This window comes from Macaca nemestrina, chromosome 2 (genome assembly GCF_043159975.1).
Source record: "Macaca nemestrina isolate mMacNem1 chromosome 2, mMacNem.hap1, whole genome shotgun sequence".
NCBI classification, from domain to species: Eukaryota; Metazoa; Chordata; class Mammalia; order Primates; family Cercopithecidae; genus Macaca; species Macaca nemestrina.
In genome coordinates this window covers 153,174,622-153,194,549 of record NC_092126.1, presented here as the reverse complement: position 1 = coordinate 153,194,549, position 19,928 = coordinate 153,174,622, and the positions used below count along the sequence as shown (strand labels likewise).

General features: G+C 51.7%; 1 long non-coding RNA gene across 1 annotated transcript; it reads left to right on the top strand.

The window, feature by feature from the left end:
• The first annotated feature begins 1,161 nt into the window (after positions 1-1,161).
• Positions 1,162-17,940, top strand: LOC139361791 (uncharacterized). Its single transcript, XR_011619426.1, has 3 exons — positions 1,162-1,329; positions 16,047-16,159; positions 17,121-17,940. It is a non-coding gene; the product is annotated as an uncharacterized lncRNA (long non-coding RNA).
• Positions 17,941-19,928: the final 1,988 nt, after the last annotated feature.

The window sequence follows — 19,928 nt, the reverse complement described above, 5'->3', positions numbered from 1 at the left end:
CACCACTGAGGAATTTTTAAGATCACCAACACTTGGAGCTTTAAAATTCAAAACATGTTAAATGGGAAACGCTCCCATTACCGACAGAAATCTTCCCCAGCGCTTCATGAACTTGCAGACAGGACTGACACAGCTAAGCTTTCCTGACTGATTCGGGGCCATGCTGTCTACCAAAGCGCTAGCTGTTAAGACAGTGAGGATCAGGGACATTTGCCCTTGTCCTGAATGTCCCCGGCCACAGTGCTTATATAGTTCTTACATGTACCTTCCCCCTCGGTGACATTTTATATTTTCCAAAGATGGCCACAACAGCTCCCATCCCATTCTTCTTGTGATGTGACAATCACACCCCTCTCTGAGAGGTGAGGCCACATATTCTCTCTCCTTGACTTTGGGTGGGCCTGTGACAATGGCAGGACAATGCTGAGTGGCTACGTAATAAAGGCAATATCCCTTCCATCCAATTATCTTGGGATGCTCAGGCTTGGAATCCAGTCACCATGTTGTGAGGAAGCCCATGTCCCCTGTGGAGACCTACACAGAAAAGACTCAAGGTCCCAGGCACTTGAGCTGATGAACAAGAGTTGGTCAGCAGGGGAAATTGGGGAAAGGGTATCTGGCAGAAAGAAGGAATAGCTTGTGTAGAGGTTCAGAGGCAAGAGAGAGCTTGGCACATTTGGGCAGCTGCAAGAGGTGCAAGGTGGGCAGAACTTATAACTGAGGCCAGGGGTGATGGAGATTCTGGCTGTGGCCAGATCACAAAAGGCTTCCAGAGACTGATATGAGGGGAATGGGAAGCCATGGAGGGTGGTAGCCAGATGACTATAGTGCTTTAAAACAACCTCTATGGCTCCAGCTGGGCAGAGAATCCACTGGAGGGGCTGAACCTGGAGGCAGGGCGAGGGGTGGGGTGGGGAGTGAGGGAACGAGCACTAGCGGGGGTCTAGATGAGCCCAGCGGCAGTGTGGGTGGAGCGTGAGAGCTTTAGAGGTGGGTGTGAGAGCTGCTGGCACCCGATGGGTCTCTTGGCCAGGGCTCAGGCTCATTATATTTAATTATTAAAGCCAGTGTGTACTTTGGCCTGGGTGGAGAGAGGGAGTTCATAGGTATTTGTGTTGTAGCACGGCCACGTGGGATCAATCACTGGCAACTGAACAATGATTTGGGGTCAGAGCTGCGGGCCACAGGGGACACGGATCCCAGAGGCTGCAGGACCTTGGGTGACTCACAGTTCCTCTCTTATTGCAATTAAGCTTCCATGACCGAATGCCTCCCGCATGCCTCGAAGATCGTCATGCCGTTATCTCATTTAATTTTGGTGGCCTGCTTGTGAGTATGAGCTAGGGGTCTATTTTACAGATGAGGAAACTGAGACTCAGAGAAGTTGGTAACCAGCCCAAGGCCACTCAGCTGGGAGGTAGCAGAACTAGAATTAGAATGGAGCATCTTTCAGAGGATGTGGAATCCACCACCCTCAGGGAACGGGGACTGGTGTTTGGATTTGAGAGGAACTTTTGGAGGAAGGAAAACATTGTCCCTACAGGCAAGACGAAGGCTCAGAGACATTTCATTGGAATGTCAAAATAAATGGGCCTGAGTCAAAGTCTGGATAAACCAAATTCCAAAGATTCTGTTTGAAGCAATGATCCCACTGCTAATAAGAGAAGAGAAACTGGGAAAGCCCCAGCCTCTGCTGAGCTCTAAGAGGAAGCGGGGGCCCAGGACAGATGGGGAGGATGTGGTGAATGTCCAGCCCAGACGATGGTCGGGGAGTCAGAAGGGGCTCCTGGAGAAATTCTGTCTCAAGACCTGCTGTCTCCTTGCTGACCGTTGGAGCTTTCCAGAAATTCTGAGTCTGCATTTGGCTGAGGTCTGGGTCTCTAATGATTAAATTGGCACTGGGGTGCGGGACCCCAGGGTAGCTGCTTACCAAGGTGCAGATGGTCACTCCATCCTTGAGTGGGGCAAGGTTTAGAGGTTCACGATTGCATCTCTCTCATTGCACATGTTTTCCTTGGACATGGCTCCCTGTCCCCTGTGACTTGCCCTGCTAAGTGACATGATGCTGCCTCTGGGCCCCCAAACCTACCATCTGCTTCCTCAGAGTTCAGAGGACCAAGTCTCGGGTCCCCAGGGCTGCTGTGATCTCTGCTAAACACCACCTGCTTCTCCAGCCGTGCCTCCATGACCCTGCTCATCACCTTCACCCCTCACTGCAAGGAGGCCGGGGTCAAAGGAGCCTGAGGCTGAGTGCTTCAAAGCTGTGTGACCCTGGGCAGGTGCTTTCATGTCTCTGTGCCTGGGCATCCTCACCTCCAGCAAAGGAGGGTCACGGTGCAAGGCAGCGAAGTGTGTTAGAGCAGTGGCTGCTGACCTTGGATTTGGCTGGGGTTGGGGTTTGTACTAATTAACTGACACCAAGGTAGGGATGGGGGCTTTTTCAATTCACAACACACAGATGGTCCCTCCATCCTTGGGGAAGGACAAGGTTTAGAGCTGTGTGGATTATCTCTTTCTGATTGGACATGTCTTCCCTAGATATGGTGTCTCTGTCTCCTGGAGCCGACCTGCCAATCTGGCTGCTGGGTGCAATCTCCTGGCGAGCAGCCCAGGATCAGCCCCTCTGGGACTCCATCTAGCCATCAGGACTGCTCGAAGCTCCCCTGTTGATTCCAATGTGTAGCCAGAGCTGAGACCTGGTGCTTCAGATCACTGCCTTTGGCATCAGACTCATGTAGGTTCAAATCCTGACTCTGCTTCCACACTGTGTGACGTTGGGCTTGGTTGGCAACCTCTCTGAGCCTCAGCGTCCCCCTCCCTAAACTGGGAATGATACTTTCTCATCGCTGGGCTAAAGGGACTAAGTCACATAATTTGGGTGAATCACCTATACCTAGAGCCCAGAAAACACAGTAACTAAAATAATCATGCTCACAGCAATATTGACCTTGCCAAGTGGAAGAGAACACGTGATTTGAGACTTAAAATAAGCTCATCAGGCCGGGCGCGGTGGCTCACGCCTATGGGAGGCCATGGCGGGCAGATCACAAGGTCAGGAGATCAAGACCATCTTGGCTAACATGGTGAAACCCCATCTCTACTAAAAATACAAAAGCAATATTAGCCAGGTGTGGTGGCGGGGGCCTGTAGTCCCAGCTACTCGGGAGGTTGAGGCGGGAGAATGGCGTGAACCCGGGAGGCGGAGCTTGCGGTGAGCCGAGATCGCACCACTGCACTCCAGCCTGGGCGACAGAGCGAGATTCTGTCTCAAAATAAACAAATAAAATAAAATAAAATAAAATAAAAAATAAATAAATAAAAGAAGCTCATTAAAAAGGTGCTTCTAGAGCAAGCTCAGAGGTTGCAGCTGTAGAGTTGAAATCCTGTCTCAGCAGGACTTGCTTGATATATTCCCCCTCCATGGAAGGCTCTGAAATGAGTGCCATTCATATTGACGTGGGTGGTTAATTCCACATCTGTGTAGGATTTCTGCTTGGAAATCCTACAGCGGGGCCTGCAGTGTTTGACCCACTGATGTTTTGCAGAGAGGGGCCTTGGCTACGGCAGCTAATCAGAGCCCTCCTGCTTCTGCACAGAGCCCCTACAGTGCTCTCCCTGGGCTGCAGGAGGGAAGGTGAGAGGAGATGGAGTCGGAGTCACCCTGCTCAAGTGCACACCATGTGTTAGGCATTTTATGTTCACGAGTGTGTGTCCGGCACTTCCTACTTGCCATATCCTGTTGTAAGCATTTTACATGCATTTCCTCATTTCACTCTCAAAATAGCCCCATGAGACTGGCACTACTATTCTCCATTTTACAGATGGGGAAACTGAGGCCCAGAGCAGTCACGTAACTTGCCCAAAGCCACACAGCTGGTCAATGGCAGAGGCTGGATTTGAACCCAGGCCAGCTGGCTTCAGGGACCATGCTCTCAAGTGCTCTGCTGGGCTATGTCTGTTACTGAATTTGCTTTTCAGGCTGCATGCTCAGGACAATTGCCAACAGTCTACAGAAAAGGAAACTGAGGTTCAGGGAGCTGAAGCTCCAGGGCCACCCAGCTGGCCAGAGACAGAGACAGGAGTTGGCCGGGGCCGCGTGACTTCAAAACCTGTCTTTGATCATCTGTGCTGGGTGTGAGCATCGAGTCGTTCATGCATTTGCTCCCTGTAATCAACAGTTATAGAGTATCTACTCTATACCTGGCCCTGTTCTGGGTCCTGAGAAGGCAGAGACAATACAAACCCTCTGCCCTCAAAGCCTTCCCAGGTGATGGGGCACTCAAATAACTAACTACCCCAGGATCCAGAGAGACTGATTCTGTCTGCAGTTGTCTGGAGGGCAACCATGAGGCGGTGGTTTTCAGTTGGCTACCAAGGGATTAGTAGGAGTTCACCGGGAATCACCAAGGAGTGGAGAGGAGGAATGGACTGTATGGGGGAGTGGGGTTTACTGCAGTTCTGGCAGGAGCCTTGAGCAGGGCCGGGGGTGGAGACATGCCGCCTCTGATCAGGGCCCTGGGTGGGGAACATGACTCACTTCAGAAATCCTGACCACAGGTGGTCAAGGCCGTGAACTCCACCAATGTGGATACAGTAGAGAGAAATGGCAGTGGAATCAGAGTCCATGATGCCAGCTCCACTGCTCCCCAGGCAGCTGGGCAAGTCCCTTCTCATCCTTTTAAGCCTCAGTTTCCTCTTCTGTAAATGAGGACCCTAATATCCACATCTATCAGTCTTACGGCTAGTCAATGATCTGGCTCTGCTTCTTCCTCTCATCCTGTCCCATCCTCTGCACTCCGCTTTGGCTGCACCTGCTTCAGCCTACTCCCCGGCCTTCTGGTGCCCACGCATTTGCCTGCCACTCAATTGGCCACTGATGTCCACTGGAGGGAAATTCCTGGAACACGTTTCTAACCCTGGCACTCCCCTGTTCAATTTCCATGGCTCCCTATTGCTCCAAGACCACAGATTCTTAGAGCTCTGGGCCTTCTGCAAGCTGGTAATACCTGTCCTCTCTCACCCTCACCCTTGCTGGGCAGAAGACTCACGCTCCAGCCACAGAGCGCACATGCCTTCTCTAGGGCGGCCACGCCATTGTCACACCTCTGGGCCACAACACATGCTATCTCCCTGCCTGGGATGCTCATTTCCTTGGGTCTGGTGAAACCTCCACAAGCCAGGTTAGCATCCGTGGAGCTGAGATCTAGGAGGTTCAGAAGGATGGGGAGAGAAGAGGTGTTGGGGTGCTGCCAACACTTTGCCACAAACAAGGTTCTCATCCAAGCTGGCAGCCAGACCCCAAAGCCTGGGGGGTGGGCACCAGGCCTCCAGGAGGAGGCAAGGGGACCAGGCAGGCCCCAGAGCATGGTTTCTCAAGCTGCGAGGACTCTGGAATGTGCAGTCGCATCCCGTCTCGTCTGCGGTCGGGGAAATATTTGGCTGAAAACAAACACTCTCATTCCTGATTAGGGCAACGTCAAGGACCCTCTGACCCAAGCAAGAGGTCTCACCCTGAGGGTGAGCCTGGTCACACTCCTTCTCCAGGAGGCCCACCTGGACTGTGCTGTGTGACACCTGGTTACTCACTCCCCCTCTCTGTGCTCCTGTGTCTGTGCTCAGGGGAGAGACAGGATCCCACAGAGTAGTCCCGCACATGTGAGGGCTTTTTCTTCAGGTTCTGTTTGGGTGCCGTTTTCAAGGGGCTGGAAACGTCTAAGGAGGAACCTCTGGAAGGCAACAGATCCCCCAGGCAGGGCTTGACACTTCCTGGAGCTGAGCTCGGTGGAAGGTGGCTAGGAATGGCTTTTCCCAGGAGAGGTGAGGCTCCTGGAAACTCGGATGTGCAGATTTGGTTGGGACCAAGACATGTAGATCTCCTGTCTCCCTGTCTGTCCCCTTCATACTATGCCTCCGAGGCTGGGGTGCTCACTTCCTGTCTGAGTAACCCATTGTTCTGTTGGATGTCAATTCGTCTTCACCCCACCTGGAGCTGGCTTCCCTTTAATTCCCCCATTTCCTGCCACCACAGGCCTTAGGGCCCTGACCCTCTGCTTCCTCGCCTGGAGACAGCCCTGCAGAGGCCTGAGTATGCAGTGTGCCCCTGCTGCCGCCCTGTTCTTGAAGGTTCTGTGGTTTTCCACTCCGGCCAGGAGCATCTTCAGGCTGGCACCTCAGGCTGAGCCAAACTGGAAAGCCAGGAAAGTCGGCAGGGGGCATGTAAGGCAGGAAAGAAGTGTGTTTGAAGGAGCAGTTAAACCCAACAGACATGGTTCTAATCCCAGTCATACTACTTTTGGGCTGTGTTGCTTTGGGCAAGAGACTCAAATTTCCTAAGCTTCAGTTTACTTATCTGTAAGATGGGAACAATGAAAGCACCTAGTTCGTGAGGCTCAAATAAGAGGATCTGTGGGAGACTTTTCTGTGGCTCCCCCAACATATGATGCTCCTCATGACCCTGCCTCAACTTCCTTACCCCAGTTCTGCCCTTGAACCTCAGCACTCAGCCCTACGGGATGACCCCTTCCTCCCATCACGCTGTATCCTTTCCTGCCACTGTGCCTTTCTATCTGCTGTGTCTTCTGCCTGGCCGGCTCTTCCCTCTTCTTAGCTTGGCCCCCTCCAATGCATCATTTGAGAAGGGCACCATTCCCTTCCTTTCCTTTCTCGGGCAGAATGCATCTCCCTGCTCCCGGTCACCCACAGTCTCCATGCTGGAGTGGTTTCGAGGAGGGAAAACTGGAATATGGAGCTTGATGCTAGCCCTATGCCTTTTGATTGCAGGACTCAGAGTGAGATCCTGGTTGCAGGACTCTGAATGAGACCCTTTTGCTCCCTAAGCCTCAGTTTGGCTCATCTGAGAAATGGGGACAAGAACCAAATTCCTGCCCAGTGCTCTCACACATTCTGTGACCCACAGAGGTGATCCTGGCACACAAGTGCAGCTTTGCCATATGTGCATTTCCTGGACAAGCAAAGCAAAGTGGGTCTAACCCTCAGGGCCCAAGCAGTGAGGTTATGTAAGTTCCGAAACTTATTTTTCCCCGTAATTATGACAGACTCTTGGAGCCCTGGGTGAACGGGCCCTGGCCCCAGCCCTTGCTTCTGCGCTTGTTGGGACATAGACCAGAATTAATGTAATTATCAGCTCGGGCCTCCTTCCAGGTAGGCCCTGCCAGGGCGCCTCCCTCTGGATTTCATTAAGTCTCCTGTCAACATTGTCCGCTCAGCGCTCTTGGTTTCCGAGTCAGCTTGCGGAGCCGCAGGAGGAACGGGCGCCAGCCCCAGCCCCGCGTGATGGATTTTGTTTACTCTCTTCTTCCCACAGATTCCTCCCTTAATAACCCTGGAGCCAGGAGGCAGGGAGGCGGGAGGCAGGGTCTCGCGGAGGCGCTGAGGCAGCTCTCCTGCAGGGCTGCAAGGGCCGTGTGGGCAGCACCAGGAGGGCACTCTCTAGAAAGAAGCTACGTTTTAAGGAAATTTTAGTTGATTCCAGGGGATCAACTTTTGGGAGGGAGCTAAGTGGCTCTGGAAGCTCTGTGTAGGCTGAGGCTTGATCCTGGTCACAGACTGCACCCTAGTCCTGGCCACAGACTTAGGCCTGATCATGGTCCTAGAGCCCTGACCCTAACCATAGACTAATCCACCATCCTAGCTCATGGGATGAATGCAAACCTGGTTCCCGTCTGAGCTCAAACATCAACCCAAGCTTGGCTAGGCGCGGTGGCTCACTCCTGTTATCCCAGTACTTTGGGAGGCTGAGGTGGACAGATCACCTGAAGTCAGGAGTTTGAGACCAGCCTGTCCAGCATGGTGAAACACCGTCTCTACTAAACATACAAAAAATTAACCAGGCGTGGTGGCGTGCACCTGCAGTCCCAGCTACTCGGGAGGCTGAGGTGGGAGGATTGGTTTACTTGAACCCAGGAGGCAGAGGTTGCAGTGAGCCAAGACTGCACCACCGTACTCTAGCCTGGGTGACAGAGCAAGACTCCATCTCAAAATAATTAATTAATTAATTAACCCAGGCTGAATCCTAATCCAAGTTATAGACTGAGTCCTGAGCCCTAACTGAATCCCTGTTCCTGACTCCAGGCAGCCCTGACTGTGGTCATAGGCTAAGTTCTAACTCTGGAGTCCCAGGCTAAGTCCCGGTCCTGGATGCTGCCAGACCACACACCAAGTCCTCAGATTCTATTTTCACAAGGCCTCCCCTTTCAAAGTATAAACCTGTCTCCTGAAGAGGAACCAAGTTAGCCTGTTAGTGCTCGTTCCTTGGCCGAGAGAAATGCTCTCGAAGGAATGGATCATGGAACAGCTTAGCATTGAGAGGTAGGAGTCAGAGAGAAGCAGAGACAGTTACTTCTAGACATGAGAAACTGAGCTGGACAAGTAGCTCACCAGAGGAACAGAAAAGTGACGAAGAGGAAATATGGTATTGGGGGAAAGGGCAGCTGACTGCTCTGCTAAGGACAGTAGCTGGGAGCTTTTTAATATGCCCTATTGAGAGTCATTCATTCATTCAGCAAACACTAAGCACCAAGCACTGAGCACCACCAATGAGCCTAGTGCTCGTCCATTCCCCTGTGCATTCAGTAAGAATGTATTATATGCTACAGAACCAACATTCTGTTTAGTGTGGGGTGGAGGACTTCTCAGTCGGTGTCTCTAGAGTTAAAAATTACCCTCCTCCCTCTCCCTTACACCACCACACCTACACCTGGGATCCTATGGCACTGAGAAATGAGCCTTAGAGTCAGGCAGATGGGGCAAGTCACCTTCCCTCTCGAACCCTCAGTTTCCCCTTTTACTAGATGGGCAATTATGCAGTGTGAAGGAGATAACAGTTAAGAACACACTTAATGCAATACGAGGCATACAGTTGCAACTTAATAAGCGTCGCCCCTTTCTGGACTGCTGGGGTTGTTGGGAGGATGCAGTCACTAATGCTATACATGGCAACAGTGATTGCCCAGTGGAAGGCCAATGACAGCTGTCTGGAAGGCTGGGCCTCAGTTTCCCCATCTGTAAATTGTGGAGTTAGACTCGATGGTCCCTCTGTTCCAGCCACCCCTGAATGCCCTATAGCTGGATTTCAGAGGAAAAGGTGATGGCAACACTCAGACCCTGGAGCCCCTGAACTTGGCTGTGGGCTGAGCTGCCCCGGAAGTTAATCTGTGACACGGCAGAGTCCAGGGCAGTTATCAACTTAGCGCAGTGCATTCTCCCCGCAGCACTCACAGCCAGGGTTGGACCAGAGCTGACCAGCCCAGAAGTCATCAAGGCCACACTGGCCTTGACCCCGGTTCAGCGGATAAGAGTATAGCCTCAGAAGGTCACCACCCCTCCCCCTGCTCCAGGCTACAGTTTTCCCATGCCTCAAGTAGGCAGTAGAAAGAGCACAGTCTTTGAGGCACTGATAGGTTTCATTGTGAATCTTGACCCACCCCACACATACTGGATGACCTCAGCTAACTTACTTAGTCTCTCTCAGCCTTAGTCTTCCCCCTTGGAAAATGGGATGATAAGATCTCAATTTTAGGATGATGATTGAGAAGTGGAGGGGATGGTGACAACAGGCTCAGGCAGTGCCAAGTATACAGCAGGTGCACTATAGCTGCAGGCGGGTGTGATCACTGCTGGGCTTGAGCAGGGGCATACACACTGTTTCACGGCAGTGTCCGGGGTGGCTGGAGTCAGGAGAAGGACCAGACAGGATTTGGGGCCCCACTTTCTTTCAAGGACAGAAACTTTTTGATACTTTTTTAATCCAATAGGTTACTTTGTAAAAATTCATTTGAAGAAAAAGGAGTGAGGCTAAAAAATATTGCCATGAAAAATGTTTAAGACTGAATGAATTTCCAGGGCTGGCCGGGCACAGTGGCTAACACCTGCAATCCCAGCACTTCGTGAGACTGAGGCAGGTGGATTGCTGGACCCCAGAAGTTTGAGACCAGCCGGGGCAATGTAGTGAGACCTCATCTCTACAAAAAATAAATAAAAAAAATTAGCTGGGCATGGTGATATGTACCTGTGGTCCCAGCTACTGGGGAGGCTCAAGTGGGAGGATCGATTGAGCCCAGAAGGTTGAGGTGACTGTGAGCCACGGTCATACCACTGCACTCAAGCCTGGGCAATAGAGTGAGACCCTGTCTCAAGTAAATAAATAAATAAATAACCAAATAGGATGAATTCCCAGGGCTGAAACACTTACTGATTAAGGGCCTACTGCATGCGGGGCTCTGGGAAGGCTCTTGGGAGCCAATAAAAGGCTTTCTTCAAAATTTTTACTTTACTCATAGCCCTCGTGGGTATCCAGCGGTCGTGCAGACTGGGGGTCCTTTCAGTCCGTGGCAATGAATTTCCCTCACGGTGCCCACTGATGATGGAAGAATACCAATCACCATGTGCCTCAGAATGTGCTGGTGCCCTGCCCCCTGCAGAGCATCTGATCTGCAAACAAGAGGGTAATCAGACTGGCAGGCACCTATTCCACAGATGGGGAAACTGAGGCAGGGAGCGCCAATGTGACCTGTCAGAGGTCACATAGTGACTAAAAGGTGGAGCTGAGACTCATAGGCAGAGCTTGGCAGCCCTGAGCCCCGGGCTGTCCTCTAACCCCTGGAGCCCTGGGGGTCCAAGTGAGACTGGGTGGGACCTGGCTGCACATCTCTGCTATCAGACCCCACCTCACATGTCACTCAGAGGCATCCTGGCTGGGAGTCTTGTTTGTTCTACAAGTCTAGTTTTTCACTTTTTTGGAGTGGGGGGACAGAGTTTCTGTCCCCCAGGCTGGAATTCAGTGGCACGATCTAGGCTCACTGCCACCTCTGCTTCCCTAGTTCAAGCAATTCTCCTGCCTCAGCTGCCTGAGTAGCTGGGATTACAGGCATGCACCACCACACCCAGCTAATTTTTGTATTTTCAGTAGAGACAGGGTTTTTCTATGTTGGCCAGGCTGGACTCGAACTCCTGACCTCAAGTGATCCGCCCACCTCGGCCTCCCAAAGTGCTGGGATTACAGGCATGAGCCACCAAGCCCGGCCTCAGGCATTCAGTTCTGTGATCAACTTGCCTTGGTTAAACCAAAGGAGCAAGACATTTGTGGCAGGCATTTGATTCAGAAATGGGGTGAGCAGATGTGAGAGGGGAAGAAGGAGATACCAAGGTGGGTTGGGGGATCTGTGAGGCAGGGGAATTCATGCTTACGGGGCACTTGGCACCATGGTCTCAGTGGCTGTTATTGTGCCCATGGATAAGGAAATTGAGGCAAAGTGGCTGGCTAGCTGTGGAGCCAAGACTGGTTTTGGGTGTCTGTGGCTCCCTGTCCAGTGCTCTTTGCAAAGCCAGCCAGTCCCTGTGGGCCGGAAGCCATTTTCTCCAGCCCTTCTCGGGTGGCCCTCAGAGACCCTGTCCAGCCTCAGAGCCTTCTCTTCCCAGAAGGCCCCTCTCCAGGGCAGAATTTCAAAACCAAAGCATAATCCTCACCTGGGACCCCAGCAAACAGCACAGGGGCTCAAGCCCCTCCTGCACCGTAGTAGTGGGTCTGGTTCTTGGGAATGCTGGGGCTGCAACCAGACAGACCTAGGTTCAAGTCCCGGCTTCACCATCTACTCCCTGTCATGAACTTGACCACATTATGCATCCTGGGCCTTGGTTTCAGTCTGTGAAATGCAGGCAAAAAAATATGCTGGGGAGAAGAGGAGGAACTAGGAACAGGAAAACTAGTAAAAATGAAAGTGGGCTGTGTGTCAGTCCATCTTTCTGATCATCCCACACAGACTCCAGGCATGAGAAAGACCACTAGAAGATCAGGAAGTGGAGGATTAACCCACGCGGGGGCCCTGCTGGGAAACCCAGGGCTCTACCCTGCAGGACCTCAGGGCCAAATCCTGTGTTGGGGCCATGGGATGGATTAGGCAGGCCTCTGCCTTTAAGGAGATTCCAGGCCAAAAGGGGAGGAGTGTTAACCTTATCCAGTCTAAGGGAGTAAGTGGACATTCCATCCAGTCTCAGGAGGGAGGCAGATACTCCGTTCATTCTAAGTGGGGGATTCAGATGCTGTCTAACCTGGGCGGGGGACTGCAGGAGGGAAGAGCAATTGAGTCTAAGGAGAAAGTGAACAGTCCATCCATTCTGGGGGTGTGGGAGCAGTGGACACACCCTGTCCAGCTGTACGACAGGCAGCTTTGATTTTGTATTTGGTGTTTCTGCAGTGGTTCAGAGTACCAGGTAGATACGCGAGGCTGCTTGCGTTCTCCATCATTCAACAACTGTTTATAAAGCAGCTCCTCTGTAATCCTAGCACTTTGTGAGGCCGAGATGGGTGGATCATCTGAGGTCACGCATTCAAGACCAGCCTGACCAATATGGTGAAACCCCGTCTCTACTTAAAAATACACACACACACACACACACACACACACACACACACAAATTAGCCAGGCATGATGGCGGGTGCCTGTGATCCCAGCTACTCAGGAGGCTGAGATGGGAGAATCAGGGAATCTGGAGACGGTGGTTGCAGTGAGCCAAGATCATGCCACTGCACTCCAGCCTGGGCGGCTGAACAAGACTCCATCTTAAAATAAAATAAAATAAAATAAAATAAAATAAAATAAAATAAAGCAGCTCCTGTGTGCTGGCTTCATGCCAGGTACTGGATGGAGGGTGGTGGCGTTTGAAGCTAGTTGGGTGCTTTGGAAGCAGGCAGTGAGGGGAGCTAAGGATCCTCTTTGGGGTTCAGAATGCAGAGGGGAGTATGATCTGATAACTCCTCTTGGGGCTGCCAATGTCAGGAACCCAGAACTCCAGAAGTTTTCCTTTAAGCCTTGTCTTCCCACATTGCTTTCCAGGACAGGACACTGCGGGTACAGCTATCTGCTCTGTCATATCTGCACAGCATTGGTATCTCATTCTCTTCAGATACTGGACACTTGAAAGTTTGTCTCAATGATCAATTGATGCACTCAAACCACACTAAATTAGTTTTGTCATCTGGTCCAGGTTCGGCTGGGCAATTCTGCTGGTTTCATTTAGGCTCACCCAGGCAGCTGAAGAAACCTTGGTGCAGCATAAGTTGGCCTTGCTTGGCCTGGGTTAGCAGCTGTTGGCTAAGCCCTATGTCTCCAGCAGTCTAGCCTGGGCTCATCCATTGGATGCAGCCTTCCCAGAGCAAGCCACAGTGTGCAACTGCTTCCCAAGCCTCTGCTTACATCGCATTTGCTGATGTCCCATTGGCTAAAGCCGGTCATTTGACCAAGCCTGTGGACAGTGTAGGAGAGGATTACACAAGAGGGGTGGGGCTCCTGGGAACTCATGGCTGTACCAACCTACGACCAACTCTCCTGGGCGCCAGGCTGTTTCCTTCCTCTGCACCTTTGCCCAGGTTGTCCCATTTGCTTGTTATGCCCTGATGTGTGATCTCCTACTCAGGCAAGTCGCAAACTTCTCTGTGCCTCAGCCTCCTCTTCTGTAAAATGGGGATCACATGAGTTTAAGTTATTCTGAGGATTAAACGAGTTAACACACAAACATTTAAAACAGTGCCTAGCACAGAGTAGGTCCTCCAGAGATACCAGCCATCACCATCACAATGGTGATTCTTGGTATGATGACCCCTGCCCTCTTCAAAGCCCCGTTTAAGGAATCTCCTCCTCCCTGAAGCTGCCTCTGGTTCTCTTCAGCCAAGCATCCACCCCCAAGCCTGACCCTATAATTATCTTTTCCTCATCCACCTACTCCATCTACAGTGGGGTCCAGAGGGAAGGGAATCCCAGCGCCCAGTCCAGGGAGTGTGAAGTATCTTATTTCTTCTGCAATTAGGGAGGCAAGACAGTCCTTGGTGACTCCATTTGGCATAGGTGAAAACTGAGGCTGTAGGAGATGTGCTGACTTGCCTGGGGTTGCGCAGCTGGTAGGTGGGTGAGCTGGGAGTGGAGCCAGGTTGGGCTGTAGCAGCTGTGTTTGCCTTGCCTCACTGTCCAGCTGTCACCTGGGCCGGGTGTCGAGGTCTCAAAAGGAAGGCAGATATGGGCTCTGCCCCATGGAGCTCACAGTATGGTGGAGGAGAAAGGCTCAAGCAGAGAGTAGGAGGTGTGAGTAGCTCTGTGGGCTGTGGGGGCCAGATGGGTCCTCGATCCTGCGGGGTCAGAGCTGGCTGCCCAGAAGACATGAAATGGAATAAGCAGAGTGACATGCTCTGGGCCACAGTCAGGGGGTGTGGCCGCCCTGACCACATCACTGCAGCTGCCTGCACAGCCACATCCCTGTCGGTTGTGGGACTGTGACCCTCCCCACTACCTCCCATTACTGAGGACACACCTCCTGGGCCTCCAGTAACTACCCAGGCCTCCACACCTGCTGCACCATGGTGGTGCAGCCCACCTCCCCCACGCCTTCAGCCTTGTGGACATTTTCTCTGGAGATTCCAATTCCCCGGCCTCCTTGAGGTCAGTGTCTGCCCAGAACCTCCCGGCAGGAGAGAATAAACCCCACAGCACTTAAGGCAATGCCTTCCTGTCCAACTGGACAAAGATAGGCTGTGCAGGAACCTCCCCTGGGAGGACTGAGCCATCACCTGAGGAATGGGAGTCCATGGAAACGTGACTCGCCCCTGTGAGAATAAAGCCTTTCATCTGGACATCGAAATGGCCACCAGCTCCCTGAGTGACTTTGGGCAAGTCATGTCCCCATTCCAAGCCTCAGAAAGCCCACTTGTGAGATGAGGATGAAAATAACCCCCTCATAGGCCTGCCATCCCACCACCATGGCGCATTCCACCTGCTACATAGTCAGTATTCAGGGAATGGTGGTACGGCAGTAGTGTGAATACCTTTAAACTGGAGGAGCTTTTAACAACTTCTAGAATCTCCTGGAAAGAGTGGGGAGCACCTCAGTGACCAGTTCATGCATTAGGTAGCTGCCACGACTTCCGTTAGCATTGAAGGCGTTTATGGAGGGCTTGCTGAGAGCATAGCAGAATGCTGGGTATTGAAGCCCTGAGGAGTCATGTACAATCCACTTATCACCTATGCTTGCTTGCTTTAAAAAAATACTCCTTTGGCCGGGCACGGTGGCTCATGCCTGTAATTCCAGTACTTTGGGAGCTTGAGGCAGACAGATCACGAGGCCAGGAGTTCAAGACCAGCGGGACCAACATGGCAAAAACCCGTCTCTACTAAAGATACAAAAAATTAGCTGGGCGTGGTGGTGGGCGCCTGTAATCCCAGCTACTCAGGAGCCTGAGGCAGGAGAATCACTTGAACACTGGAAGTGGAGGTTGCAGTGAGCTGAGATCGTGCCATTGTACTCCAGCCTGGCGACAGAGTGAGACTGTGTCTCAAAAAAAAAAAAAAAAAAAAAATTCATTTACTTGTATTTTACAGAGGGATAATGTATATATAGGAAGATGGCCCTGTGTTAGGTTGCTAGGGCTGCCATTACAAAATACCACAGGCTGGGTTGGGAGCTTCCACCATAGGAGTTTATTTTCTCGGTTCTGGAGGCTGGAAGTCCCAGATCGAGGTGTCGGGAGGGCTGATTTCCTCTGAGCCTCTCCTTGGCTTGCAAACAGTAGCCTTCTCCCTGCATCTTCACATCCATCTTCCCTCTGCACCTGTCTGTGTCATTTTCTCTTATAAAGATGCCAGTCGGTTAGGGCCCACCCTAATGACCTTGTTTTAACTTAGTCATCCCTTTAAAGACCTGTCTCCAAAATATAGTCTTATTCTAAAAGTGCTGGGGTTAGAGCTTTAGCATAGGAATTGGGGTGGGGGGGTGGGAGGAACAGTTCAGCCCCTAGCGCCCCACTTTGTTTACAGTCTGAGGAGTTTTTACAAATGATACACAACAGCCAAGATGCAGAGCAGATCATTGCCCCAAGGTAGCGCGCTCATGTCCCGGCAGACAGTCCCCACCTGGCATCCCCACACTGGGTGAAAATGTCTGGTGGCCTCCTGTTGTGCGGGCTCAGTTTGTCTTCTCTGAAGCGTCAGGTAAGTGGGATCATGCTGTGTGTTCGTTTCATGCCTGGTGTTTTCCCTCCGCAGAACGACCCTGAGGACCGTGAGTGTTGCTGTGTGCGTCTGTGCTGTGTCCCCTTTCATTGCTGAGCAGTGTTCCTTTGTTTGGATACACCACTGTCTGCTTCTTCACTCATCAGGTAAGGGACACACAGACAGTTCCAGGTCAGGCTCATGATGGGTAAAGCTTCCACTCACATCTGGGCACAGGTCTTTGTATAGTCCTGCTTTTCATTTCCAGTTGGTTTCCCCACCTAAAAGTGCTAGATTACATGGGAGGTGGGTGTTTAACTTCATAAGTGCCTTGCAGGGTGATTCTCACACCCCCATCAGTCGTGTTGGAGAGTCCTGATTGCTCCGACATTGATAGTTCTGTCCTTTTCACTTTAATTCTAAAGGGTGTACACTGGCATCTCGTGGTTTAACTTGCACTTCCCTGAGGGCTGGTGAAGTTGAGCATCTTCCCATGTGCTTATTGGTCATCACATTTCTTTTGACCACTTTTAATTGGGTGGTCATTTAGAAAATTGTGGTAAAAGATACATAACATACAATTTACCATCTTAATTTAAATTTATTCAGTACAGTGACATTAAGACCATTCATGTGCTATGGAGGTGTCACCATCATCTGTCTCCAGTACTCTCCAGTACATCTGTCTCCAGTACTGTCTCCAGTACTCTTCCCAAACTGAACCTCTGTCCCCATTAAACACTAACTCCTCATTCTCCTCTCCCCTCAACTCCCAGCCCTAGGCACCCCTCCATTCTACTGACTGTCTCTATGAATGTGACTATCCTGGGGACTTCATACCAGTTGAACCTATAGTATTTGTCCTTTTGTGACTGGCTTATTTCACTTAACGTAATATCCTGAAGGTTTATCCATGTTGTATGATGTGTCAGAATTCCCTTCCCTTTTAAGGCTAAATAATATTCTACTGTGTGTAGAGATCAATTGCCTTTATCCATTCATCTGTCAGTGAACACTTGGGTGGGTTCCACCTGTTGGTTATTGTGAATAGTACTGTGATGAACATGAGTGTGCAAATATATCTGTGTGAATTCCTGAATTCCTGTTTTCTTCTCTTTTTTTTTTGAGACGGGGTCTAGCGCTGGTACCAGGTTGGAGTGCAGAGGCGTGATCTTGGCTTACTGCAGCTGCCAATTCCCAGGAATGATCCTCCCACCTCACCTTCCCGAATAGGTGGGACTGCCAGCATGCACCAACACACCTAGCTGATTTTTGTTATGTTTTGTAGAGAGGGGGTTTTGTCATGTTGCCCAGGTTGGTCTTGAACTCCTGAAGTCAAGTGATCCACCTGCCTTGGTCTCCCAAAGTGCTAGAATTGCAGGCATGAGCCACCATGCCCGACTGATTCCTGTTTTCAATTTTAGGTAGTCATTTGATTATTGGGTTGTAGAAATCTTACTTTTGGATTAATATCTTAAAAACTATCACCAGTTACCTATGTGTTAACTGCTTAGTTTTTCAACCAAACTTTAATCATCAGCCAACCCTCACTGTCAGCCCAGATCGATGAGCTCATGCTTGGTGATCAGTTAACTCCTTGTTTTTTAGCTAATGCGTTAATTAGCAATTACCATCTTTGTCTTCAGCTAAACATCATACTTCTCAATGCTTTGGTTATCAGCTAATGTCTTCTTTTTCAGCTAACACTTTAGTGGACATTAATATCCTTGTTAACGTATGTTACCTCAACCAGATAAGACCCGGCTGCATTGGGGAAGGGAAGTGGGGGCTTGACAAGGAACGTGAAGACATTAAAGGCAAAACTTCTGAGTTAATGAGGGGAGTCCTCCAAGAGAGTTCTGTCCTTCAGGAGCTGGAGTCTGGCTCTCCATGAAAGCTTTCTGAATGAATGAATGGATGGATGAATGAGTGCATGAGTGGGTAGTGAGTGCAGGACCACACTCCTTCTCCTGGGGATGGCATTGCTTGCTCAGCCCCAGAGCCAGTGGCTTTCACTCTCACATCTTGCTGACACATGATGTTACCCAGAAACGCTTGAAATGCCGTCGTTTCACTGGGGCCTGGAGACCATACTTTGGACCTTGGTATCCTCTGGCCCGTGGACACCAGAGCAACAGCATCCTCTGCTGCACCCAGGCTGCCGAGCCTTTTATTCTTGAGTTGGCCATGTGACCCCCAGTGGGGCATGTGACCTCTCTAGACCCACATCTGTGTGACCTGGCCCATGTGGGGCTTCCTGATCCCATCTCCTGCCTTTGCCCCATCAGCCTAGGGCACTCTCAGTTGGCTCCCACCTCAGGGCCTTTGCACCGGCTCTTCCCTCTGCCTGAACACTCTTCTCCCAGACCTTGGCTCCTTCCCTTCTTGGGGTCTCAGCCCAGAGGTCATCTCCTCAGGGATGCCTTTCCTGACTGCCCCCAGAGGCATGGGGTCAGTCCAGCTGGCTGTACCTTCATTCCCTGGGTGGTCTCAGTGCCTGAGGGGGCACCTGTTCACTGTCAGGCCCAGAGTCTCTGTCCTGAGTGTGTGGGGAGCACAGGAGACCGAGCTGCAGTGTTCAGGACCCTCCACCTGCTGGTTAAACCTGGTAATAAAACCATCTGCCATTTGCAGATGCCCTTAGAAGGATGGTATCTAAGCCAGATTTCACAGCTGGGGAAAAGGGCTCAGAGAGGGGAGTGGTTTCTCTGCGGCCACACAGCAGCTAGGGGTGGAGGTTGCACATCCACACTCCGCTGGAACCCCCAGCTGCCTCTTCTGGCTCAGTCCCTGTCCCTCTGGCTTCCCTAAGATTGGCCCCTTTCTCTAAAAAACTGGCCCCAGACTCCACAAAGTAAGGCAGCCCATGGGTGACAGAGGAGAGAGCCTGTGCCTAGGAGGGAGGCAGTGTGACCAGGGACCAAGGAGCTGGGACCAAGTGACACTCAGAGTGGCTGGATCCTGGATTTCTATCACCTCTGTGTCTGAGTCCCATCTGCCTGTGAGTGCATGGGGGCCTCCGTGTGGACTGGGAAGAGTGAAGTCGGGTGACTGACTCGCCCCATTCATCTGGGACGTTCTCATTCTGCGCACTGACAGCCCTGCCTCCTGGGAAATGTCTCAGGACTGGGCAAATTGGGACTGCTGGTTGCACTTGAGGGAAGGGAGGGCCTTGGGGGAGGCCCAGCCCCTGCAAAGGCTGGGATGTGGGAATGGAACTGTGTGAGCTGCAGATATGGCTGCCCCAGCTTGGGGAACCCCTGCTGGGATGGGGAGCAGGAATGAGAGAGAGGAGGAACGTGAGGCCAGAGCCCCAAATGCCAAGCACAAGATTTGGGCATAAGGAACTCATGTGACCTCTTGCTAGCTGCTCCTGGAGGAAGGAGCTGTTGGGAGAAGAAAACTAAGCCCCTGGAACTGGCCGTGGGCTCCTCTGCCCTCTGTAACCCGTCCTGGAGACAGGAGATGGGGGCTGATCCTCTTGCCCCACCAGCCCCCCGGGCGTTCTGACACACTGGGCTCTTTCTTAGACAAGAATTCAGTAACAAAACACTGAACAACATCCCGTGACTCAGTCCCTGCTTGAGGGGCTTTGCAAGGGGTGGACACAGAGAGAAGCTAACCCCAGACAGCCGCTGCTCTGTCTGGGTTCTGTAATTGGAAACGTCCTCCTGCCTGTCCCAAAGCCAGTGGCCGTGGGATCCTGGGGTCCAGACTGACCTTGGTCTGCTCCACCCCAGAAGGGCCGCGCATGCCTGTGGTTTAGGGGTGTTGGAGGCTGAATACAGCCAGGTTCTTGTCTTGGAGACAGCTCAGCTCCCTAAAGGGCGTCAGGAGAAGTCCCAACAACAGAAACGCTGACTGCATTCCCAGCCTGTTTTACAAACCAGCTCACAGAGGTTGAGACAGGGCACACAGTCCACCAGGTCTCAATCC